We start from the raw sequence: 24881 nt of genomic DNA on the forward strand, positions 1-24881 counted from the left end.
GAGTGGATTCCCACTCATAGCCACCCTATGGCAACCCAAGGAGCACCTGGTGGATTCGAACTGCTGACCTTTTGGTTAGCAGCCGTAGCACTTAACCACTACACCACCAGAGTTTCCCATTAACATCATAGAGGTTAGGACTTACAACACATAGGATAATCACATCAGATGACAAAATAGTGGACAACCACACAATACTGGGAATCATGGCCTAGCCAAGTTGACACATATTTTAAGGGACACAATTAACCATTTTCTGGAGCCCAGGTGGTGCAGTGGTTAAGCACTCAGCTGCTAACCAGAAGGCTGGCGGTTCCAACCCACCAGCCACTCCTCGGGAGAAAGATGTAGCAGTCTGCTTCTGTAAAGATTTACAGCCTTGGAAACCCCATGGGGCAGTTCTACTCTGTCATATAGGGTCCTTATGAGTCAGAATCGACTTGAAGGCAATGGCTTTGGCTTTTTTTATTATCACTATTTTAATCATTTTCTGGAGTCCCTGGGTGGTTCAAGTGGCTAACTCACTCAGCTGCTAACCAAAATGTTGGAGTTTCTAATCCTCCCAGATATGCCTTGGAAGAAAGGTCTGGCAATCTACTTCCCAAAATCAGCTTTTGAAAATCCATGGAGCACAGTTGTACTGTGACACACCTGGGGTTGTTATGAGTTGGAATTGACTTTCAGTATGACAACTTGTACTGATAACCGTTTTCTTCTATTCTAAGTAAATTCTCTTGTACCTTCTCAGAGCTGGACCACATTTTGCAGTAATGAAGAAAAATATTATTTCCAAATTATCTGTTAATGGTTCTGCTGCTTAAAATTAAATGTTTATTTGCTTGTTATGTTTCCATTAAAATTAGGGAGAAGCATGTGCCTTTGTAAACCTTATGAGTAGAAAATGACAACGCAAACCAAAAACAAACACACAAATGGTTGCGATGATGGTGTTCTTATGTAGTTATACTTTTTGCATGGGCGAACTATAAAACCAGAAAACCAAACCCATTGCCATCAAGTCGATTCTGACTCCTGGCGACCCTACAGGACAGAGTAGAACTGCACCATACAGTTTCCAAGGAGAGGCTGGTAGATTCGAACTGCCAACCTTTTGATTAGCAGCCAAGCTTTTATTCAGCGTGCCACCAGGGCTCCAGGAGAACTATTTAGGTCAGAAAAGCACCTCTGCCCTAGTTCCCATCAGCGACTATGCTTTGCTAGCCCCGGAGATGGAGGAATAGTCAGATTGATGGAGAAACACACATTAAGCAGATGACTTCCAGGTGTGTCATATTGGAGCATACTCTATATTGCATTTCTCAGGGGTTAAAGTAGACTGAACAAACTTGATGGGTCTGTCTCAGGGTGTCTGTGGTTTCTGTGTCTATTGTTACTATGCACTTTTGAGCATCACCTGGCCCAAGAAAAGGAAGTGCCTTAAATTTTTAAACCCAAAAAACCCCCAAATTTTTAGGCACTTGTTTATTCCACTGTGAGAGCCAATCATCGTTCTTTCTCCATTTAGGAATTCAATCATCGTTCTTTCTCCATTTAGGAATTCAGCACGGTGTAAATAGGAAAAAGTTTTAAACTTTGAAGTCTAGCATAACTTTACTGAATCCTAATATTCACACTTACTGCATGACCTCATCCGGTTTTAGACACCTCTCTGAGCCTTGATTTATTTATTTGGAAAATGTTGATACTGACACATAATGCAGAAGGCTGTTGGTAGTAAAGAGTTTAATGCAGTGATTAACTTCAGACGTTTGCTTAATTGATAGGTTTAAACCCCAGCAAAATTCAAATGGTCAAGTCTGTAATTAGGTGTTTTTAAATAAGAAAAATAGTTAAGAGGTATGCTAACATTCCTACTGGAGAGGGTGGAAGGGCTACCTGGAACAATCTGTAATTTGCCACTCTGGTTGAATTTGCGCCTCAAGAGAGTAATCAGGGTTTCCGGCTACAAAAAAAAAAAAAAAAAAAAAATTCCTACCCCTTTTCTGTTCTTCAAGTTCAAAAGTCAAATTTCAATAGGTTGTATCAAAATTTAACTCAAATGGACATTAATACTTATTAGGTCCAGCCTGAGGGGAACCAGGCCCTAAATAACCCTTTACATACATTTTCTCATTTAATTCTTTCAGATACCATGGAATCAGTCAAGCGGTTGCTCAGCTTATTGTCTTTGCTTGAGTTATGGCGTGGGTTTTTCACTTTAGGGAATTGATGGTAAATTGGGTGCCTAGGAATCATGAAGGGATGAGAACTTATCATGATTAACTCCTAGAATTAATTTGATATTCTTCTGTTGCAAAAGTGCCTGCGAAAGTTTTAGTACAGTCTTTCCAAACAGTTTTCAAGGAAGTACTAGTTTCACAAGTTAATAATTGGTTTGTTTTCATAGAGTGTGTGTGTGTGTAGGTGTGTGTGTTCTGGGCAGAAAAACGAGCAAAAGAGTATGATGGGGAGGGACTCTAAGCTAAATTGTTAGAGTGTAGGACTACTTGGTCTGCCTATGTCCAAGAAGCAATGAAAGGCTAGAAGTCTGTGCCTCTATTTTGTTTTGTCATTACCTCCTGCTAAGAATTGATTTGAATACATAGACTTACCTTTGGATAAGTGACCTGTTACTATGTTATTACTAAAAAGAAATTACTAAAAACATGTAATTTTTTTAAATTTTAATAAGCTGCGGTCTGAGCTGTTATTTTTCAATTTGGTAAATATGAATCCAGGACTTAAACCTGAGATGGAAAGAAAGAAATCACGCTATGCAAATAAGCCTGGAAGAAAACAGAAATAATATAAAATGTCTGTATTATAGAGAAAAAAATTTTCAATCTAGTTTTAAAAAATTAAAATTTTACATGTACTTAGTAAAGATTAAATTTTCAAAAGAAAGTATAAATAAGTGTCAGTTTTCCAGTGCTGCAGTAACAAAAAAAAAAAACATTACAAGTGTGTGCTTTTAAAGAACAGGAATTTATTGTATCACAGTTCTGGAAGCTCGAAGTTCAAATCAGGGCACCGTCTCTAGCAGAGGGTCCTTCTTTGTCATTAGCCCTGAGCATCACTTGGCATTTCTTGGCTTGTAGATGGTTTCCCAAGTGGTATCTCCTTCCTGTGCTTGCCTGTCTCTCTGGGTCTCTATTCCTCTTTGAAAGATTCCCACAGAAGAGATTAGGTTTAGGACATACCCTATTCCAGCATGACCTCATTGACCTATAAAAGAAAAAATGTTTTCCAAACAGGGTAACGTTCACAGGTATACAGGTTAAGACTTCAACATTAGTTTTGGGGGATGTAATTTAATCCATACAATGGGTAAACACAAGCCTCCCTTCCTCATTTCCATCCCTCTCAATTTTTGTAAAGGTAACTACTATTGTTTTTATTTTCTGTTTAAATATCAGCCTGTAGATGGACATTTAAGTTGTTCCCAGATTTTTTTTATTTTTTTTTTAGCCAATACTTACAATGGCCAAATTAATAGCAATGGAGTTATTGGGCCAAAAGTCACATTGGATATTAGTAATTTATTTTTCTATTAAGAGTGAAAAATATCATCTATTAGAATAAGACTTTCTAAGCTTAAAAACAAAAAATTTCAAAAGAGAGCGATTGAACTACAAAAATTTTTTCCCATACCAACATAGGCATAAACTGAACTAAAATATAAACAATAATACAGGATAATTTTCCCAAAAGTAAAAATCAATATCACGAATTATATAAAGTTCATAGGCTCATACCACTCAATCCCCCTGCCTGGAAGGAGACTGACCCTGCAAGTTGAAAGGGGAGCCTGAAAGCTAGCTCACCAAATGGCTTTGTGAGCCAAGGGAGCAGGTGGTGATGTGTTTCTTACTGGAAGCTTTAAGTGAGACTAAAATCAAACGAGTATATAAGAAGGTCAAACTTGGGGCAGAGAGGAAGGTCAATAAGCTGTAAACAGTCACATCCATGGGAGAAAGAACATGTAACAGACAAAAGCCAAAGGTGGGTGTGCAGCCATGGTGGTAGCTACGTGCACTCAATCTACTTTAGCAAGGTTCTCAAGAAGATTAAAAAAAAAACCCATTTGCCATCCAGTCAATTCCAACTCCTAGCGACCCTATAGGATAGAGTAGAACTGCCCCATAGAGTTTCCAAGGAACACCTGGTGGATTCAAACTGCCGACCATTTGTTTAGCAGCCGTAGCTCTTAACCACTAGGGCTACCAGGGTTTCCAAAACACAACCATTTGCCATCAAGTCGATTCTGACTCATAGTAATCCTATAGAACAGAGTAGAACTGCCCCATAGGGTTCCCAAGGAGCACCTGGTGGGTTCAAACTGCTGACTTTTTGGTTAGCAGCCATAGCTCTTCACCACTATGCGACCAGGGTTTCCAAAAGAGAGGAGACTCTCGGGAGGAGGCACGAAAGCCTACAGCACCTGGTACTCCCAGGTGGTCTCCCTTCCAAGTACTAACCAGGCGACTCTGCTTAGCTTCCAAGATCAGATGTGATTGGGTGTGTTCAGGGTGGTATGGCCATAGACTCAGGCTTAAAGGGATGGGCAGGGGTGTGTGTGTGTAGGCAAACACATATTAACAAACAAGCAATCAAAATGAAAGACTTCCAATAGGTAAAGCATACAAAGAAACATTTCCAAAGAGGCAATGTAATGGGAATTATTATTTGTAAGCAGGTTCAGCCATGGTATAAATTTAATAAAATACACTGAAATAATGGAATGGTTTTATTTTTTGCCTGTCAGTCTGTGTCATCTCCTCTATCATTTCCCTATTGCAACAATAATGCCGTATGATAAACACCCAAAAGTTAGTAGCTTAAGAAAACAACCATTAATTATTTCTCCAAGCCTACTGGTCAATCAGGCAATTGTACTTGTCCATTTTGACTGTCCTGGATAGTTCTTACTGTCTTGGATTCATTCACATTACTGGCAGTTTTAATGACATTGGTTCATTAAGGATGTCCTTTCATGGCTCTACGCATCTCAATCTTCAACAGAATTGCCTGGGCACGTTCTTATGGTGATCACAGGGATTCAAGGGAAGAAGCAAAAATGCACATGTATTTTTTTTTACTTGGATCCTCAAGTTTGTTATATCTCATAGGTCAAAGCAAGTCTCATGGCCAAGCCCAGAGTCAGTGTAGGAGGGCATGATCAACGGGCATGTCTATAGGGAGGCCTGAAAAATTGGGACCATTAGAGCAATCATCTGTCATACCTCCTCTCCTGCTTCCAGGCCTTTCCCCATGCCTATTACATTCTTCTCTACTTTCTCCTTCCCAGCTCAGTATCTATGCAGCATTTAGACATCAACTTCAAGGTCCTTTCTTAGCAAAGTCTTCCCCAGCCACCCCTAGATTGGGTTAAGTGCTGCTGTTGTATGCTGTCTCTCCACCCTGCACATCCTCTTCCATTATCATGCACTAGATTGGAAACCACACAGACTGTATCTCTGTTTTAGATTGTCAAAGCAATGTTACATGTATTCTCAGGTCTTCAGCTTAGAAAAATTGCTACAACATTTCCTCAGACATATTGGAATTACCTTTTAATTTAAAAATGAAAGAACTAAAGGTATTCTTAAACGTTCCCTTTAATTATTTACAAGGTACGTAAAAATTAAAAATTGTCAAAAAACATAAGTGTGAAACATTAATTTGGGTGGCCAAAGTACATCTTATGGATAAAATGTAATTTTTCTAGAGGAAAAAAATGTCATGGGCTGGGTATTTTTTCTTTCTTTCTTTTAACCTTTAACTTTAATTTGTGTTGTAGATTTATTATACAAGCAAAACTGTATGTGAAGAGCCCAGTTGATGTGTTTCTGTCTGATGTGGTCAGGGTGCTAGGGTTAGAGAAGAACATCTGTTCTCTGTCATGGTTTCTGAGTGGAATGGCATACACTGACCACGGTGGCCATTAGACGATTAATGAATGACCTCCTAGGTGATTTGTTTGAAAGGGTAGCTGAATTCTTTTATCAGCATCTAAGAATTCAGTCTCCCTAAAAACACAAGTCTCAAGCTAGATAATCAGTAGAGGGAAAGAACTGACATCTCCTCCCCGTTCCACCCACCATCATAGAGCTCATGGTGAAAACAAACTCCTTCTGCCCTTGAAGAAGACAATAAAATTCATCACACAAATCTTAAGTGAAAAATTGAGGGATTTAGGTTAACCGTAAAGGCACGCTGCCTGAGAGAGGAGCCAATAAACTCAAAATACACTGAAAAGAATTACTGCAATCTCTCTGGATAGTTTTTTTTTTTTTTTTAATGTATTTGGGAATTCTTTTAGGCAGCAAAATGTCTTTTTCAGACCAATATCTGTCATTTTTTGTGTTTACCTTTTTTTTTTCTTTCCAAATAATTAAAGTCAAAGAAGAAATTAAGAATCAGGTTAAACAGTGCTATAGAAAATAGCTGGTTGAAATCTCTTACTGAGTTATACCTTACATCACTTAAAAATTATTGGATGTTTCCACTTATGTGACTCATTTAGGATACCTAGATGGAGAAAGCTTGAATAACCTAATTCAAAATATTAGTTTAAATTAGAATTTGTTCTATGTTTTTGTTAGACTTGCTTTCATGTACTTGACCCTTTGTATGCAAATAGGGAGTCCTGAGCAGTAATAGTTCATCAAGTAATAATTTCTATATTATATATATGGTAGATTATGGTTTTATTATTTTCCCTGACTTTCTCTTATATCAGTAAGTATAATGGTCATCTCTTCTCAGACTTGGGTGGGAGCAACATTTTACTAAGTAAATCTCTCCACGAAGACTCTCCAGGGGAATATAGTGGGATTCAGACAAAATGATTTGCCATTGTGATGGGTTCACAAAGGCAACTGGGCCACTTTGATCAAGACACTCAACTTCCTTCAATAGCAGTTTCTCAATTTATAAAATGAAATGTGTTAATTTCATCTCTGACATCATGTTATGCTACTGTGGCATTGCCTTGACCAATAATAGAGTTTTATATCTGTATCTGGGTCTACATTTCAAGCCATCTGTCAGCCTTGCAATGGTTCTCTCATCTGTACCCCAGTCCCAGTCCTGGGCCTCTACCAGTCATTTTGAATGACACAATCCCACCTCCTAGAGCTACAGTGAACTGGACAGACAAGAGATTCACCTTACCTTCAAACTGGGTCACCTCAGAATCTTCTTCAGGGAAGGACTATGTGGGAAAAAAAAGTCTCTCCATGGGGCTGGATCTGTACTGTGTAAATGTGGAGCTGTGAGAATCTCTGTTCCAACATTAAAATTGGAGAGCCGAACAAATTAGTAAGCAAAGAAAGAAGGAGGCGGAGACTGAGGAAGAGGATATAGTTGAGGTACAGAGGTAAAGAGTGCAAGAAATGAGGAGCCTTGGTTCATGATGGCTTTCTGGTCCCTCCATCGAGTCTGCTGTGGACAGGATGAATTTGCAATTGTAGGGTCAATGGGGTTCCAATGCATTCCTATAATTATCTATCCCTTGTTTTTTGGAAAGAGCCCTGGTGGCACAGTGGTTAAGCACTCAGCCACTTACCAAAAGATCGACAATGGAACCTACTAGCTGCTCAGTGGGAGAAAGATGTGGCAATCTGCTTCAGTAAAGATTACAGACTTGGAAACCCTATAGGGCAGTTGGAAACCCTATGGGGTAGTTCTACTCTGTCCTATAGGGTGAATCAGAGTTCAGGTTATTTTTTGCTTAAAAAAACTCAGGCTGGTTTCTGTTTATTTTAGCAAAGGTAGTCCTAACTAACATAAAAAAGGGCTAAAACACTAGGAGAGGAGAGAGACTAGAATGAAATGGGGTTCAAACTGAGGTCACATGAGAAGATAATAGGGCAAATGTTTATCCTACAGATTAGAAGGCTTGATGGTGGAGGAAGTATAATAGTTTTCTTCAAGCATCTGAAGGACCATTACACAAAAAGCAAGATCATACTGTTTCTGTATGTCCCAGCTGGTAGGCAGCCTTGGATATGGGTAAGAGCCATGGGGAGGCAGATTTCTGCTCAAATAAGAAATTCTTCTGAGCAGGTACACAATTGTTTGTGAGTTCTCCACCACCACCTGGAGTTAATCAATGCAAGGATGGACATTCTCTTGGCAGGAATATTGTAGAAGTCAAAATTAGGGCAGATGATTTGATTGTAAGAATTTAAGGCTTATTTTAACTTGGAGATTCTATGATTTCATGAATTAATGTCTCCCAGACAACAAATGATCCCTTCCAGTACAGACCTACTGTTATAGATCGAATTATGTCCCCCAAAAACCATGTGTTGTAAATCCTAACCTCTATGCCTGTAGTTATAATCCCATTTGGGAATGGGTGGCCTTTGTTATGTTAATAAGACAGGATTCGTGTAGAAAAAAATATATAGTGTACAGTGTGGTTTAAATTAATTGCTTTGAAGATATAAAAGTGATTAAACAAGCAAGCGATTAAGTAGAGATGCCAAGCTATATAAAGATCACCCAGGGGCAGAAGCTGAAAGACACGAAGATTTTCCTCCAGAGTTGACAGAGAAAAAGCCTTCCCCAAGAGCCAGCACCCTGAATTTGGACTTTTAGTCTCCTATCCTGGGTGCTGGTGGTGCAGTGGTTAAGAGCTCCACTGATAACCAAAAGATCAGTGGTTCAAATCCACCAGCTGCTCCTTGGAAACTCTATGGGTCAGTTCTATTCTGTCCTATAAGGTCAGGATCAACTCAATGGCTTTAGGTTTGGTTTTGGTTTACTCTGAGAAAATAAGTTGTTTGTTAAAGCAGCCCACTTGTGATATTTCTTTTATAGCAGCACTAGATAACTAACAAACTGACTTTAGCATTACATATTTTTATCACATCAATTGACACTTCAAAATATATTTACTTTTGTTATCACTTAGGGCCCTGGTGTCACAGTGGTTAAGAGTTTGCCGGCCAACCAAAAGGTCAGCAGTTCAAATCCACCACCTGCTCCTTGGAAACCCTATAGGATAGTTCTACTCTGCCCTATAGGGTTGCTATGAGTTGGAATTGACTTGCCGGCAACGAGTTTAATATCACTTAATTATTTTCTTACAGGTTTCATATTTCCCATCAGATTTTGAATTCCATATCTTAACCATTCTGCCTGCTTGACAGAAATGCACTAGCAAATATTTCTTGTATTGAAATTGTTGCAGAAACCTTTGACAAAGTTCTAGAAAATATGCCTCACAATTAAAAAAAAAAAAAGGAAAGGAATTTCCCACAATTTTATGCTGGTACTATCACTATTTCACCCTCCTTTACACTTCCTTAGGAACACAATATCTATTAATAAAATCACCCCCCTTCAAGTAAATCTTTTGCTCCAAGTTGTTGACATACTTGTGTCTCAGTTTATTGAACAATATTACAATAGTCAATTAACCCAAAGAGTTACATTTTGAGCTGTATGCTTTTCTCTTGGGGCTTTTGGAGTAAAGATAAGAGTCGTTAAAGTTCAATTTTGTTTTCATTAACTCTCTTTGATTGCAAAAATTCTGCTATAGCATTATAGATGAGCCCCAGATGTGCTGTGTACTTTCCAAATAGGGGTGTAAATAAAAGCCTCAAATGCTTACGGATAGTTTCCATGCATGAAAATATGTCTTGATTTAACCTGATCTGCCTGTATTGCTGTGAAAATGAATTGTTATTTTTCTTTTAATAATAAGATAGAATCTCGGCTGTATTTACATAAGCATTAAAAGCTTGCTTGATTTAATTTTCTAACATTCTCCTTGGCTTTTGAAATGGTTTTAAAATTTAATTTTAAGTACACAAATAACTCATTAAATATTGTATTTCCTTAAAAAATATTAAATCCTGTAGATAAACCCAAAGTCTGCCTTACCCATCTAAAAATCTCAGTCTATACCTTAAAGAGGTCCATCTTATCAGGATTTTCTTCTATATACTTTGATACATAAATGTACACAGAAAAATATTGTGTGTCTAGGTGCAAAAAACTATTTGTTTTCTATAATCTTTTTTTTTTCTCATTTGGGAAATTTCTTATACCTCAATATGATATTACGGTGTTACTTTTCATAGCTGTATAGTATTTAAATATATGCTTATAGTGTAGGTCATTTGCCATCCACATTGATAGAAATTTAGATTATTTCAATTTTTCTGTTAGGCTTGCCCCATTGTATATGTGTGTCCATAACTGTCTAGGATAGATAGTTACTGGATTGCTGAATTTATACTTTTTAGATATCAATAGAGATGTTCAAATTGTCTTCCAATGTTGCCGTGTTAATGAAGCCCCCACCTTCAGAGTATGAGAGTACCTTTTTCCCTACATCTTAGAAACACTTGAAGTGGTCTAATGTTTTCATATTTTCTCATCTAACAGGCAAAAATAACTCATTACAGTTTGCTTTATATTCTCTTGTCTGTAAATTTCCTGGCCATAGACTTTGTCAACCTCTCCATCTCCTTTTTGATTGTGTACTCTGGAAATTCTTTATAATTTAACACATAGTTTCTCCTGGTCCATCATTCATCTTTTAACTTTATTTAAGATGTATTTGGCATGCTGAAGTTTTAAATTTAGAAATAGGTAAAACTACAAATCTTTTTCTTCATATCTTTGCATTTGAGGCCTTGTTTCTGAAAACTTTCTGATAATAAAGACATAAACAAACTAGCCTATGCCTTAGTCTAGCAATTCCATATTTCTTTTTAAATTTACCTGCTTGGATGTTTAATCTGTGGAGAAAGTATTTTTTTTTAAATCTTTATTTATTTTATTGTACTTTAGATGAAGGTTTAAGGAACAAACTACTTTCTCATCAGTTAGTACACACATTGTTCTATGACATTGGTTAACAATCCCACCACATGTCAACACTCTCCCTTCTCAACCCTGGGTTCCCTATTACCAGCTTTCCTGTTCCCACCTGCCTTCTAGTCCTTGCCCCTGGACTGGTGTGCCCCTTTAGTCTTGTTTTGTTTCATGGGTCTGTCAAATCTTTGGTTGAAGGGTGAACCTCAGAATTACCTCATTGCTGAGCTGAAAGGGTGTCCAGGGGCCATACTTTCAGGGTTTCTCCAGCCTCTGTCAGACCATCAAATCTGGTCTTCCTTTTTCTGAGTCAGTTTTGCTCTATATCTTTCTCCAGCTCTGTCTGGGAACCTCTATTGTGATCCCTGTTAGAGCAACCAGTGGTGGCGCCATCTAGTTTTACTGGACTCAGCCTGGTGGAGGCTGTGGTAGATGTGGTCCATTAGTCTGTTGGACTAGTCTTTCTCTTGTATCTTTAGTTTTCTTCTGTGGAGAATTAATTTTTTGTGAAGAGTGTGCTGATCCAAGTTTATATGGATAGCCAGGTTACCAAACAAATGTTAATGGAGAGTTTCTGTATTTCTTGCCAGTTTGAAATGTCATAAAAAAAAAATTATCATCTGTTAACTTCCCATAAACATGCAGATGTATTTCTGAACCTTTTATCTGTTCCACTGATACATTTTTCTAGTACTCACCAAAACCAAACTTTTTGATTTTATTTTTTTATGGTCTTTTGAAATTTTTATCATAGCAAATGTGTCCTACTTTTTTTTCTTAAAGACTTTTTATCTCAACTTAAACTTTTTTTTCTCTCTGAATCAAAGTCATTAATTTGTCAAGATTTATTTTTAAAAAAGAAATCTTTCAATTCTCTTTGAGTTTGCATGGAGAATAACTGATTTCTTTAAAATATTGACTGTTATTCCAGGATATGTTCTATATCTCCATTTACTTTATTGGGTGATGGTTAATGTTATGTGTCAAGTTGGCTAGGCTATGATGCTCAGTGATTGGGCAGACACTATGTAATCACCTCCCATTTTGTGATCTGATATGAGCAGCCAATCAGTTGGAAAATGAGTTTCCTTGGGAGTGTGGCCTGCATCCAATATATAAACGGATGTTCTAGCAAAGCTCACTCTCTCCAGACCCTGTGATCTTCTTGGTGCCTGACCTCTGATTTGGCGGACATAAGCCAGCAGAGGCCTTCAGACTGTCACCTGACCTGCAGAGTTTGGATTCACCAACCTATGTAGCCCTGTGAGCCAGCAGAGGCCTTCAATCTCTCACCTGACCTGCAAGTTTTGAGTTCCTCAGCTTCTGCAACTATGTGAGCCAACAGAGGCAGTCAGCCTGTAGTCTGACCCATGGATTTGGGACTTTCCAGACCCGGCAGTTGCTTGAACCATTTCCTCACAATTGTGTGAGCCATTTCCTTGAAGTAAATTTCTCTCTCTCTCTCTCTCTCTCTCTATATCTATATAGGCTTCCCTGGTGGCGTGGAAACACTGGTGGTGTAGTGATTAAGTGCTATGGCTGTGAACCAAAGAGTCAGCGGTTCGAATCTGCCAGGTGCTCCTTGGAAACTCTATGAGGCAGTTCTACTCTGTGCTATAGGGTCACTATGAGTGGGAATCCACTCCACGGCACTGGGTTTGGTTTTTTTTTTTTATAGGCTTCATTGTTTTTGCTCTTCTACAGAATCCAGACTAAGCAACTGAATTTTGTGTTTTTCTTGAGCCTTTCTTCTTAGATATATTCCTACAAGTTTTTTAAAATAAATTTTGTTGCTATTTTGAGTGTATTCTTTTTTTTTATAATCTGTTGAATAATTGGTTATTGTTGTAATTCCTAGAATGGTGACTAATTTTTTTTTTTTTATCTTGAAGCTAGTTACTTGGCTGAAATCTTCCATTAATTCTATTAGCACTTGATTCTCTTAGATGTACTCAGTAGACTATCATTTTAGAAAATATTATTTCATGGCAATATTTATCTCTGTGTAGTGGTGGTTTTTCCTTTTGGTTTTTGGTTTGCTTGCATGGACGTGTGTTACAGTAGCATACTAAACTCCAAAACTGTCTCTTCGATTGTTTTGGAATTTATAATAAAGGGTCCTTTGTACTCTTTTCCTTAATTTTGTGTCTTAACAGCAATTCTGGAACTCAGCCTAGGGCACGTGCATTCTTCGGTCTGGAATAGTTTACATAAAACAGGATATATCAGTTTCTGAAAATTTGGTAGAAATCGCCAATAATAACTCCCATTCTCATGCCTTATTTTGGGAGAGTTTATTTGTGCCCTTTTATCTCCTATAGTTCATACACAGCTCATTCTTCATCAGGCAAATTTTGTATTTTGCATTTTCCTAAACATTTACTTTACCCAGAATTTCAAATGCATTATTGGAAAGATGTACATGATATTTACAATTTTTTAAAACAAGTGGTCTTTATGTATAATTAGGTCTTCTTTCTAATTCCTAAATTGTTTATATGTGTCATCTCTCTCTAATTTTTTTTTTTTTTCTTAATCAAATTTGCCAAAGTTTTATCTGTAGTATCCATCTGTGTGCCAGACCTGGCTCCTATTCCATGAAACCACTACTAAACTCTTCTTTCTTTCTTCTCTTTCCTTTTCTCATTTCTTTCCTTGCCCTCCCCACCCATCTTCTTTTCCACCACCTCCTCGTTTTCTTCCTCTTTCCGTGTGGGAATATGGACTTAATTGGGCCAGATAACTTCCAAAATGCTTCCCCCACCCATACGCATACTTAAAAAAATAAAACAAACAAAAACCACTTCTATCAAGTCTTTAGGATTAAATATATAGTAGCTTATAACTAATAAGTGTAAAATTTTCTTTGTAATTTCAGGGTGTTTCCTTCAAAATTAATGGGTTATGAGTTTTTTTTTTTAATTGAGGTTGGGGAGTTTTTTAATTAGTTCACTGAATCAAAATAAATTCTTGTTGTTTGGTGCCGTCCAGTTAGTTCTGACTCATAGTGATCATATGCTCCCTCCTGAAATATTTGAAAATTGGCCGATTCTTTTTGGTACAGTGACTCTGTATTCCTCCCCTCTTCTTTTGATGCTTCTTATTGTGTTGAATTATTTTGCCCATAGAATCAATATTGCAACTTGAGGGTTTAATTTTTTCTTCAGTTCTTTCAGCTTTGGAAATGCTAAACATGTTCTTCCCTTTTGGTTTCCTAACTCCATGTCTTTGCACATTCATTATAATACTTTACTTTGTCTTTTTGAGTGCCCTTTGAAATCTTCTGCTCAGCTCTTTTACTCCAGAATTTCTTCCATTTACTTCAGATACTCCATGTTCAGTAACAACTTGCAGAGTCTCTTCTGGCATCCATTTTGGTCCCTACTTTCTTTCCTGTCTTTTTAATGACCTTTTGTTTTCTTCATATATGATGTCATCCCACAACTCCTCTGATCTTTGGTCATTAGTATTCAATGCATCAAATCTATTCTTGAGATGGTTTCTAAATTCAGGTGGGATGTATTCAAAGTTGTACTTTGGCTCTCATGGACTTGTTTTAATTTTCTTTAGCTTCAACTTGAACTTGCGTATGAGCAATTGATTGTAGTTGGTCCCTGGCCTTGTTCTGACTGATATCGAGCTTCTTCATGGTCTGTTTTCATAGATGTAGTTGATTTGATTCCTGTGTATTCCCTCTGGTATGGTCCATGTGAATAATTGCTGTTTATGTTGTTGAAAAAACATATCTCCAATGAATAGGCTGTTGGTCTTGCAAACTTCAGTTATATGATCTCTGGTATCATTTCTATTACCAAGGCCATATTTTCCAACTACTGATCCTTCTTCTTTGTTTCCATTTTCACAGTCCAATCACCGGTTATTATCCATGCATCTTGATTTCATGTTTGATCAATTTTAGACTGAAGAAGTTGGTAAAAATCTTCAATATCTTCATCTTTGACCTTAGCAGTTGGTGTATAAATTTGAACACTAGTCGTATTAACTGGTCTTCCTTGTAGGCATATGGATATTATCATATCACTGACAGCGTTGTACTTCAGGATTGATCTTTGTAATGTTATTTTTGATGATGAATGTGATGTCATTCCACTTCAATTTGTCTTTACCAGCAGAGTAGACTATACGATTGTCCAATTGAAAATAGCCAATACCAGTCCATTTCAGCTCGCTAATGCCTAGGATATCTATCTTCAAGTATTCCATTTCATTTTTGTCAACTTCCAATTTTCCTAGATTCATACTTTGTACATTCCATTTTCCTATTATTAATGGATATTTGCAGCTGTTTCTTCTCATTTGAGTCAAGCCACATCAGCATATGTGGGTCCCGAAAACTTAACTTCATCCATATAATTAAGGTCAACTCTACTTTGAGGAGGCAGCTTTCCCCAGTTGTATTTTGAGTGTCTTCCAACCTGAGGGGCCTTCTTCCAGCACTGTATCAGGCAATGTTCTCCTGCTGTTCATTAAGTTTTCACTGGCCACTTTTTTTTTTTTTTTTTTTGTAGTAGATTACTAGGTCTTTTTTCCTAGTCTGTCTTAGTCTGAAGCCCCACTGTAACCTGTTCGCAATGGGTGACCCTGCTGGTATTTGAAATACCAGCGGCATAGCTTCCAGCATCATAGCACCGGGCAAGCCACCACAATAGACAAACTGACAGATGAGTCCTGGTTAAAACAATTAGCATTCTCCTTTTAATTATGCTTCATATAGATACTTAATTTCTTATTCATCCATTATTGTCTATCTTGTCACTTACCGGTGATTATTTCCATTTGTTTCAAAGAAATGGCTTCTTATCTTAGTTTCAAGGTCTGTAACTAATATTGCCTTACTTTTCCACAAGAATTTAACCTGCAGAATAGTTCAGCTAGGAATACCATGATAACTTATTTTATTCTCATTATCCCCAGATGACTTGTTTTGTTCCAGATTTTAAAATAATAACTTAGATGAAATCATAAATTTTAGGGCGAATGCTGTTATCAAAATCCCACGTCAAAAACATATGTTAAACCTTCAACTGAAAAACTCAAATCAACTAACAAATGGAGAAATTATTTTTACTTTCCCCATTATTGGACTTTTAAAGTGAGACTTCTTCAAAATGTGCTGCGTATTTCTCTATCTCTACTTTTAAAACTTAGGCGATAAAGAAAGATGGGGCTCTCATTTTAAGTGTTTAGAGAAATGTGGAGTTTCTTAGCCATTAGGTTTAAAATTTTTTAATGTTTTAATATGGAATGTAATATCCAGCTTCTAAAATAATCAGTATTGTGCACATTTTAGTAAGGGGCAATATGAACAAATCTATCTTTATACTTTCCCAGAGCAAAAGAGGCCGTTTAATATGATAATGAAATTATTAAAATAGACATATGCAGCCAAATATGTGGAGAGTTTGAGAAAACTTAACAGCTTTATTTCAAGTTTAATGTCTCAGGAAGTAACTGTTAATATCACACAATCTCAAATAAAATAACAGTTCTGTGTGAGCTTTTTTTTTTTTGGTAAAATAATTTCTAAAACATATTTTAGTTCCTTTAGCCATAAATTTGCTTTATACATACATACACGCATACATACATGTATACATGCGTACATGCACACATATATGTATGTATGTATATATATTAGTTTGCCTGGTGGCACAGTGGTTAAGAGTTTGGCTGCTAACCAAAAGGTCAGCAGTTTGAATCCACCAGCTGCTCCTTGGAAATCCAATGGGGCAGTTCTACTGTGTCCTATAGGGTCGCTATGAGTAGGAATTGACAACAGCAATGGGTTGAGTCTATGTATATAAATAGACATATTCTCCATGGATCATTCAAACTTACTTCCCACCTCCTTTCCACGTTATAGTTCTAACATGTTTTCTTCCTAAATGCTAAGAGAAGCTAAACGACATTCAAGAAATAAGGGCACATGTGTTAGCCAGCAGCATTCTTTTTGGAATCGCATTTAGTTTTTCTGCTTTTCTAGTGATTGACTTTACTGAGCTCTGTAACTGCTTTTTATTTTAAGGCATGATCTCTCCTCATAGCCTCCCACCGACTGTGCTGGTCTTCTCAGTCAGAGAGCTTGGAGTCATACACTGGTTCTCAGAATTTTTCTGCTCTGGGCTCTCTGAGGAGGTCAATGTTTGTTGTTTACCCACATCACCTCACCAACAAAAATGAGCATAACGAATAAATGGCAATTTCCATGTTGTTGTAGTGCAGTCAATATCTTCACTTTGTTTAATTCAAGAAGAGTAAAAAAATAAAATAAAAAGCAACACTGAATGAACTTGTATGAATGGAGAGAGAGCAAAACATATTAATGAGGGTGGACAGTAGGTCGGAATGGGAGAAGAGAAGGATTTCCTGAGTGAGAAGAGAATGAGAAAGTAGGCATCTGTCATGGATTGAATTATGTTCCCCCCAAAATGTGTGTATCATCTTGGTTAGACCATGTATGGTTGTTGTCCATTTGTGATTTTAATTTTATATTAAAAGGATTAGGGTTAAATTGTAACACCACCCTTACTCAGGTCACCTCCCTGATCCAAGGTAAAGGAAGCCTCCCGGGGGTGTGCCCTGTACCACCTTTTATCTCTCTAGAGATAAAAGGAAAGGGAAGCAAGCAGAGAGTTGGAGACCTAATGCCACCAAGAAAGCAGCACTAGGAGCAGAGCGGGTCCTTTTGGTCCAGGGTCCCTGTGCCTGAGAAGCTCCTTGACCAGGGGAAGATTGAGGGTAAGGACCTTCCTCCAGAGCCAACAGAGAGAAGAAGACTTTCCCTGGAGCTGATGCCCTGAATTTGGACTTGTAACCTACTGGACTGTGAGAAAATAATTTTCTCTTTGTTAAAGCCATCCGCTTGTGGTATTTCTGTTATGGCAGCACTGGATGACTAAGACAGCACCCAACCCAGTTCTTTCTGATTACTGGAAATCTAGCATGCAATTCTCAGAATTTTGTCTTGGTGGCCATCAGAATAATTACACCCTCATTTTGGGAAATGCTGAGACCAATGTCAAACATTCTTTGTGGGTACGGGGGGTGAGGTGGGAACAGTAAACAATAAAGTAAATGAAAGGTGAAAGTATATAGACAGTTGTTCAAAATTGTTCCAACAGAACAGGAGCTCATTATATTAGCAAAATAATACAATTTATGAAATCTAGCACAGAAAATGCAATCCTAGCACATTTCAGAACCCCACTGGCCAGGTTTTAATGGCAAAGATAAAGATTACCTTCTTACGTGATCATCTGCCAAAAGGAATTACTTTTTGGTCTTTTTTTTTTGTATTATCTATTTTAAAGACTGAACAATGGCACCTTAGCAACTGAAGGAAAATATATATTGGACACATCTGTTATTTATCCTGCATCATTTCAAAATACCATTTGGTTGTGCTGGCATGCAAAGTGATCCTTCATTTAATTGAACACACACAGTTTTCACAGATTTGCTATAAAAAGATCTATTTAAATTACTGTTCGAGAGTATAGATTGCTAGGTGTGCAAAATATCTACTGTTAATGGAATGTATTAACATAATAACTGCCTGATTAAAGTTGAGATGTTTATATAATGAAATCTGACCCACAGAGGCAGCAAAATCACACTTCCCTCACTTAGCCAACAATTAAACAATAAAAGATTTAAAGGGATGCATTTAGGACATACTTAGTTGCTTTAATTATTTATCAAGCTTCATGTCTTGTACTTCTATAGCCCAATTAATGTATTATAATAGCTCTATTCCTCTTTAGAGCTAAGTAGGTATAATCATATAATACCACATTCAAATTAAAGATGCACCTCATTTTAACTGAGTCTGATTATAAGAAAGCCATGCCTAACGTGTTTATCTTACAGGGGAAGGAGGGGGAGCCTCTACAGTGTGCCAGGCACTACATAAGGGGACTTGCCTTAATGAACTCACTGCCTAACCTCCACCAGGCAAGTGAACTCTTATTTTACTCACCACTTTAGAGATAGGGAAGAGAGATTCAGAGAGATGACATAATATTTCCAAGATCTTAAAACTATCAAGTGGCAGAGCTTGATTTGTAACCCTGGATAATCTTTCCCTGGAGTCCCTGGGTGGTGCACATGGTTACCATGCTCAGCTGCTAACTGAAGGGTTGGAGATTTGAATTCACCAAGAGGTGCATCGGAAGAAAGGCCTGGCTTCTAAAAAATCAGCAACTGAAAATCTATGGGGCACAGTTATCTGATATACCTGGAGTTGTCATCAGCTGGAATTAAGTTGAAGGTAACTGGTGGTAGTAATCTTACTTAGACTTCTCATTTTTTCCAGTGTACTGTGATCTCTTGCATCTATCCATTTCAACCAGCTTTGTTTTTTTAATTTGAGTATTTTGTTCATTTACATTAATTATAGTAACAGATACGTTTCATTTCAAATACATTAACATTAATGTTTGTTTTCTTTTTGTTTCATTTCTTTGATGTTCTCTTTTCTCAACTTCTTTTTGTTTGACTTTTCATGTTTGTAATTTTGTTTCCTTTTCTTAACCTTGGAAGTGATATACTCTTTTATTATTCTTTTGGTTATTATTTTACAAACTGTAACATTTATCCTTTACTCATCAAACCTTAGTTTTTTTGGATACTTTTGCTCCATTTCCAGATAATGGATCTATTATTTATTACTTCTACCAGTTCTTGGTCATGGCTGTCTTGTCTCTTCATAGGCCTAATTTTTTTCCTTGCATGCTAAACAATGTACTTGAAAAATTGTTTATAGGACTATAAGGCACAGCATAGGTGGGCTTCTACTCCTCCAGAGAAGGCTTTTGTTTGTTTCTGCCTGGTACATATAGTTACTAGACCATGATGGGATGGGGTCACCTTTTTCCAGTTATAATGAGTGAGGTAATTCAGAGTTTGATTGCAATCCCTGTGAGGCCTTGTATATTTCTGGCTTGCAAGTCTTCAGGTCTTAACTCATGCCTGAGAGATTAGAAACAAACCTCTTTGTTGCCCTGGACTCACATTTGTCCCCCAACAACCCCAAATTTGCTCAGCCTTTCAATCTTCTAACTCTCTGTGGAGTATTCAAATGCCTTCATGGGGAAAGTGGCCTCAAATGCCTGGCTCACGGCTCTGGATTTCCATTGTCTCCCAAATTTTGGTCCAACAATTCTACCTGGTCTTGTTCGCTCTGCATTCCCTGCAAGTATATGTCAGTAATTAAAAAAAAAAAAAAGTTTTTACTGGTTATTCTCACTGAAAAGGATCATCTGAATGATCTAGTCCATGAGTACAGGAAGCTTCCTTTTGCAATTAAAATATGATTCCAATTTTTTAAAAAAGATACTTTTTTTCATTTTTTCAGAAGCCCATCTAGTAAATAGATATTCCCATATACTTATAATTTTGATACTTTTCCTCTGAAATTGTATGCTGTGAAGAAGATAAAAAAGAAAGTACCAAACAGTGGGCCAACTTTAAATAGTGCTATTTAAAATAAATTCTAGTTCTGAAATATATGCGAGCATTTAAAAACTTGGTTTCACAAGTAAGTAAGTTGGTTTGGTGAAAGGGTTTAAAGAGGTAGATTTAATATAAATAAAACCTAACAGAGCCAAGTAGTAGTGTAGAGCTTGAACTGAAAAGAATGGACAGGTTATCTAGGCTCTGATAAGGAGTTTGGACTTCATTTTCATACGGTGGTAACATTGATGGATTTTAAGCAAAGGAATGACAAGATCCAATATTAAAAAAAAAAGGAAAAATAAAGAAAATATTATTCTGGCTGCTGTGTGAAGGATTTATGGTGGGAAGATGAAGGGAGTAAGAGTGGGCCATAAAGACACGTTAGAATTACAGAAATCCTGGTGAGGGATGACAGTGGCATAGTCCAGGCTGGTGGTAGTAGTTGTAGATAGGAATGGACATATTTCAAATATTTTTTTGTTATAAAATATGTTAGGTCATGTCATTTTTTCACATCTTTCCGTGGAATACTTCTCCCATTTCTTAGGTGGCAATATCCTCCCCATTCTTCAAGACCTTATGAAGTCCGTTTCAAATTTCTAAGGCTATGGTAGTAAGCTCCTCTCATTCAGAATGTGCACAGCATTTTATTTATACTTGTATTATGGTACCTTTTATGTAATTTGGTCGCTTTGGGTTATACTTGCATTCTTAACTCTGAAGGAGCTGCTCAGACAATGCTCGTGGCTTCCTAATTGCATACTGTATGGTGCTTTGCATAAGGCCCAGCACAAACTAGGTGTTCAATAAATGTCTTCTAAATGAGAACTTGCTCCTGTATCTATAAATATTCTACCATTTTGACTGCTGTCCCTTGAATAGTCTCAGTTGATGAGTTCATCTGTTCTCAGAGGACCAAAGTATTTTAAATAAGCAATGCGTTGCAAATGTATATTTAGAAATGTGCTTGTCTTATGTTATGTGTTCAGAGGAAAGTAAGTAATGCAGTTAGATATATTGTCAATTTAAAAGAGAGTGTTAACAATCATCTCATCGCAGTGGTGATGAAGCCAGATCTACTTGGTTGGGCTTTAGAATGCCAGTTTTGTTCAGAGGAAGAGCTATTTTGTGGAACAACTGAATGGAAAATTGTAAACAGCTATGGAAAAACATGTATTTTTCTCCAAAATCGAGATGGAGGTTTCGTGCCCAGTGTATATTTTCATGCTAGAAAAACTAGGAAGGCTGGGTTTTGGCAGCAAACTTAATCTCAGATTTTTGTAACTCAGGTTTTATTTTATATTTTTACTGAATTGTAAAGAAAAACAAAAAAGTCTTTGTCTACCTACATGCACAGTTTTATAACAAAATATACTTTCATTTCATGTGTGTGTATTTTTTTTCTTTTTCTCTTTTATTTGCTTACTTTCGCCTTCTCTTTGCCTCAACTTGACCTTACTCACTGTAATTCCAAAAACTACTTCCTGAAAGATGCTATGATCCTTTTGTTTTTTTCTTATGAATGATTGCAACTTCTGCTTTTTATCAATAGTGACCTAAATGCTATTGAACCAGAATTGTCAACTAAAAAGCCTATTGCCATCCAGGCAATTCCGACTCATTGTGAATCTGTAGGACAGAGTAGAACTGCTCCATAGGGTTTCCAAGGAGCAGCTGGTAGATTTGAACTGCTGACCTTTTGGTTAGCAGCTGTAGCTCTTAACCACTCTGCCACCAGGGCCCTGAGTAGTTGACTAGGATATCAGAATAAGCCACACTCCTTTTTCCAGGAATTCACTTGTTCTGAAAGCTGGATTGCCTTGAATAATGCTTTATTGTGAATAAGATAATCTTTGACTCATTGATCTAAATTGTACATAAGGTTCCCTGGTCATTCATTCATTCTGTTAGTTTTATTGTTGTTGTTTTTGTTGTTAGGTGCCGTCGAGTTGGTTCCAACTCATAGAGACCCTATGCACAACAGAATGAAACACTGTCCGGTCCTGCACCATCCTTACAATCGTTGTTATGCTTGAGCTCATTGTTGCAGCCACTGTGTCAATTCACCTTGTTGAGGACTCTACTTTGAGGAGGCAGCTCTTCCCCAGTCATCTTTTGAGTGCCTTCCAGCCTGGGGGGCTCATCTTCCAGCACTATATCAGACAAAGTTCCACTGCTATTCATAAGATTTTCACTAGCTAATGCTTTTCAGAAGTAGACTGCTGGGTCCTTCTTCCTAGTCTGTCTTAGTCTGGAAGCTTGGCTGAAACCTGTCCTCCATGGGTGACCCTGCTGGTATCTGAATACCGGTGGCATGGCTTCCAGCATCACAGCAACACACAAGCCCCCACAGTATGAAAAACTGACAGACACATGGGGATTTAGTTTATAAGTTTTGTAGTTTCTGAAGGGCCTATCAAGAATTTCATGAAGATTTATTCTGAAAGCTGGACTGCCTTCAATGATGCTTTATTTTAAGAAAGCCTTCGTGGTGTAGTGGTTAAGTGCTACGGCTGCTAACAAAGGGTCGGCAGTTCAAATCCGCCAGGCACTCCTTGGAAACTTTATGGGGCAGTTCTACTCTGTCCTACAGGGTTGCTATGAGTTGGAATCGACTCAACGGCACTGGGTTGGTGGGTTTCAACTAATTGATCTAAATTGTGTATAAGTTTTCCTGGCCATTCATTCATTCAGTTAGTTTTATAGTTTAGTTTATTAGTTTTGTAGTTTCTGAAGGGCCCGTGTGGGTCTCATGAAGACTTATTCAATGGATCTGACCAAAGTGAGTTGTTCCATAAATGCTCCTTATGATCATCTGGGGCCTAGGCTCACCTCCCTGGCCTCAGAGGTGACTCTGAATGTATGGTGACAGAGCCTCCGCTGTCACTGAGTCTGTCGTTGTTGTTGTTAGGTGCTGTTGAGTCAGCTCTGACTCATAGTGACCCTACATACAACAGAACCAAACAATGTCCAGCCCTGTGCCATCCTCACAATTGTTGCCATGCTTGAGCGCATTGTTGCTCAAGCATGGCAATGAGCATGTGTCAGTCCATTTGGTTGAGGGTCTTCCTCTTTTTCGCTGACCCTCTTCTTTACCAAGCTTGATGTCCTTCTCCAGGGACTGATCCCTCCTGATAACATGTCCAAATTATGTGAGACATAGTTTTATCATCTTTGCTTCTAAGGAGCATTCTGATTGTACTTCTATTTCTGGTTTACTTCTGCTTCATGCGAATCTGGATTAGTTTTGTCTCAGGACCCATGAGGCTGCTCCACCAGTGTGCCGTATGCGTACAGATTTTTTGTTCTGACTTTTTTCATGTTGTGGAAATGTTTTAAAGCAAAAATCAGGAGTTCTTCTCTTCTGAAAGAGCTCACATTTCTTGTAATTAATGTTACTGTCTGCTATTTTTATTTTAAAGTATTGTTACTCTGGGTGATGTTGTAATCAAGACAGTAATCATTTTGTTATCTTTAGATTGTAATGTCATGACTGACCTCCTCTGATAACTCTTACTGATATTGACTTTGCTAAAGCCAGGATGCAGGCTTCCTGGTGTCAGCTGACATCACCACCGTGAACAGACATTTGTCAGGCTGGATAAGAATATGCAGGAGACCTTTATCCCAAGGACAGATGACTCTCTAAGGGCAGACTGCTAATTGGAATGACTGTAACTGATATAAGGGAAATTTAGTTAACTTTATATTTTCTGGTGTGCATATTATAGAACATGTTTCTTTCTCCTTGGTCTATTTCTAATTCTTGGTTTAATAGGCCACACTTGGGAAAATATAAATGAAATTCACTTTGAATGATGTCTTACTCACAGTGGCCTCTCAGGATCTAGGAAAAATATTCTGAGGGGGATCTTAAAATAGTTTGTCATCTAGCAATCATCAGAAGAATTTAAAGATGGTTAATCTGTAGAAAGTAAGGTTATACCTTGACTACTTTCATCTTCTAAACTAATCTGGTAAATGTTAAAATAGTATAAAAATTACTTTTCATGACAATGTAGTTATTTCCATAAGCTCAATAAAAATATTTTCATTTTTCCACCAAAATTCCGTTGGATGAGCCAAAATAAAGCTAACCATTCCAGAAATGCTATATTTAAAAGTAAATCTCGTTGAATTAGGTGTAATAAGACTACCATAAAGAACAAGAACTGCTTTCCATTTGTGGAAATAGTGCCTCAAAGTCCTTCCAGGCAACTGGCCTGGTGTCTTACTTATTTAATGTTGCTATAACAGAAATACCACAAGTGAATGGCTTTAACAAAGATAAATTTATTCTCTCATGGTCTAGTAGGATAGAAGTCCGAATTCAGGGCATCGGCTCCTGGGGAAGGCTTTCTCCCTCTATTGGCTCTGGAGGAAGGTCCTTGTCATCAATCTTCCCCTGGTGTAGGAGCTTCTCAGTTCAGGAACCTCAGGTCGAAAGGACATGCTCTGCTCCCAGTGGTGCTTTCTGGTCGTCTAAGGTCCCCGTCTCTCTGTTCACTTCTCTCTTTCATATCTCAAAAGAGATTGACTTAAAACACAACCTAATCTTGTAGATTGAA

At 37.6% G+C, this 24881-nt stretch overlaps 1 pseudogene; it reads right to left on the reverse strand.

The window, feature by feature from the left end:
- Nucleotides 1-4429: 4429 nt before the first annotated feature.
- On the reverse strand, nt 4430-4546 carry LOC126066622 (uncharacterized; annotated as a pseudogene).
- Nucleotides 4547-24881: the final 20335 nt, after the last annotated feature.

Source organism: Elephas maximus, chromosome 23, assembly GCF_024166365.1.
Source record: "Elephas maximus indicus isolate mEleMax1 chromosome 23, mEleMax1 primary haplotype, whole genome shotgun sequence".
Classification (NCBI taxonomy): domain Eukaryota; kingdom Metazoa; phylum Chordata; class Mammalia; order Proboscidea; family Elephantidae; genus Elephas; species Elephas maximus.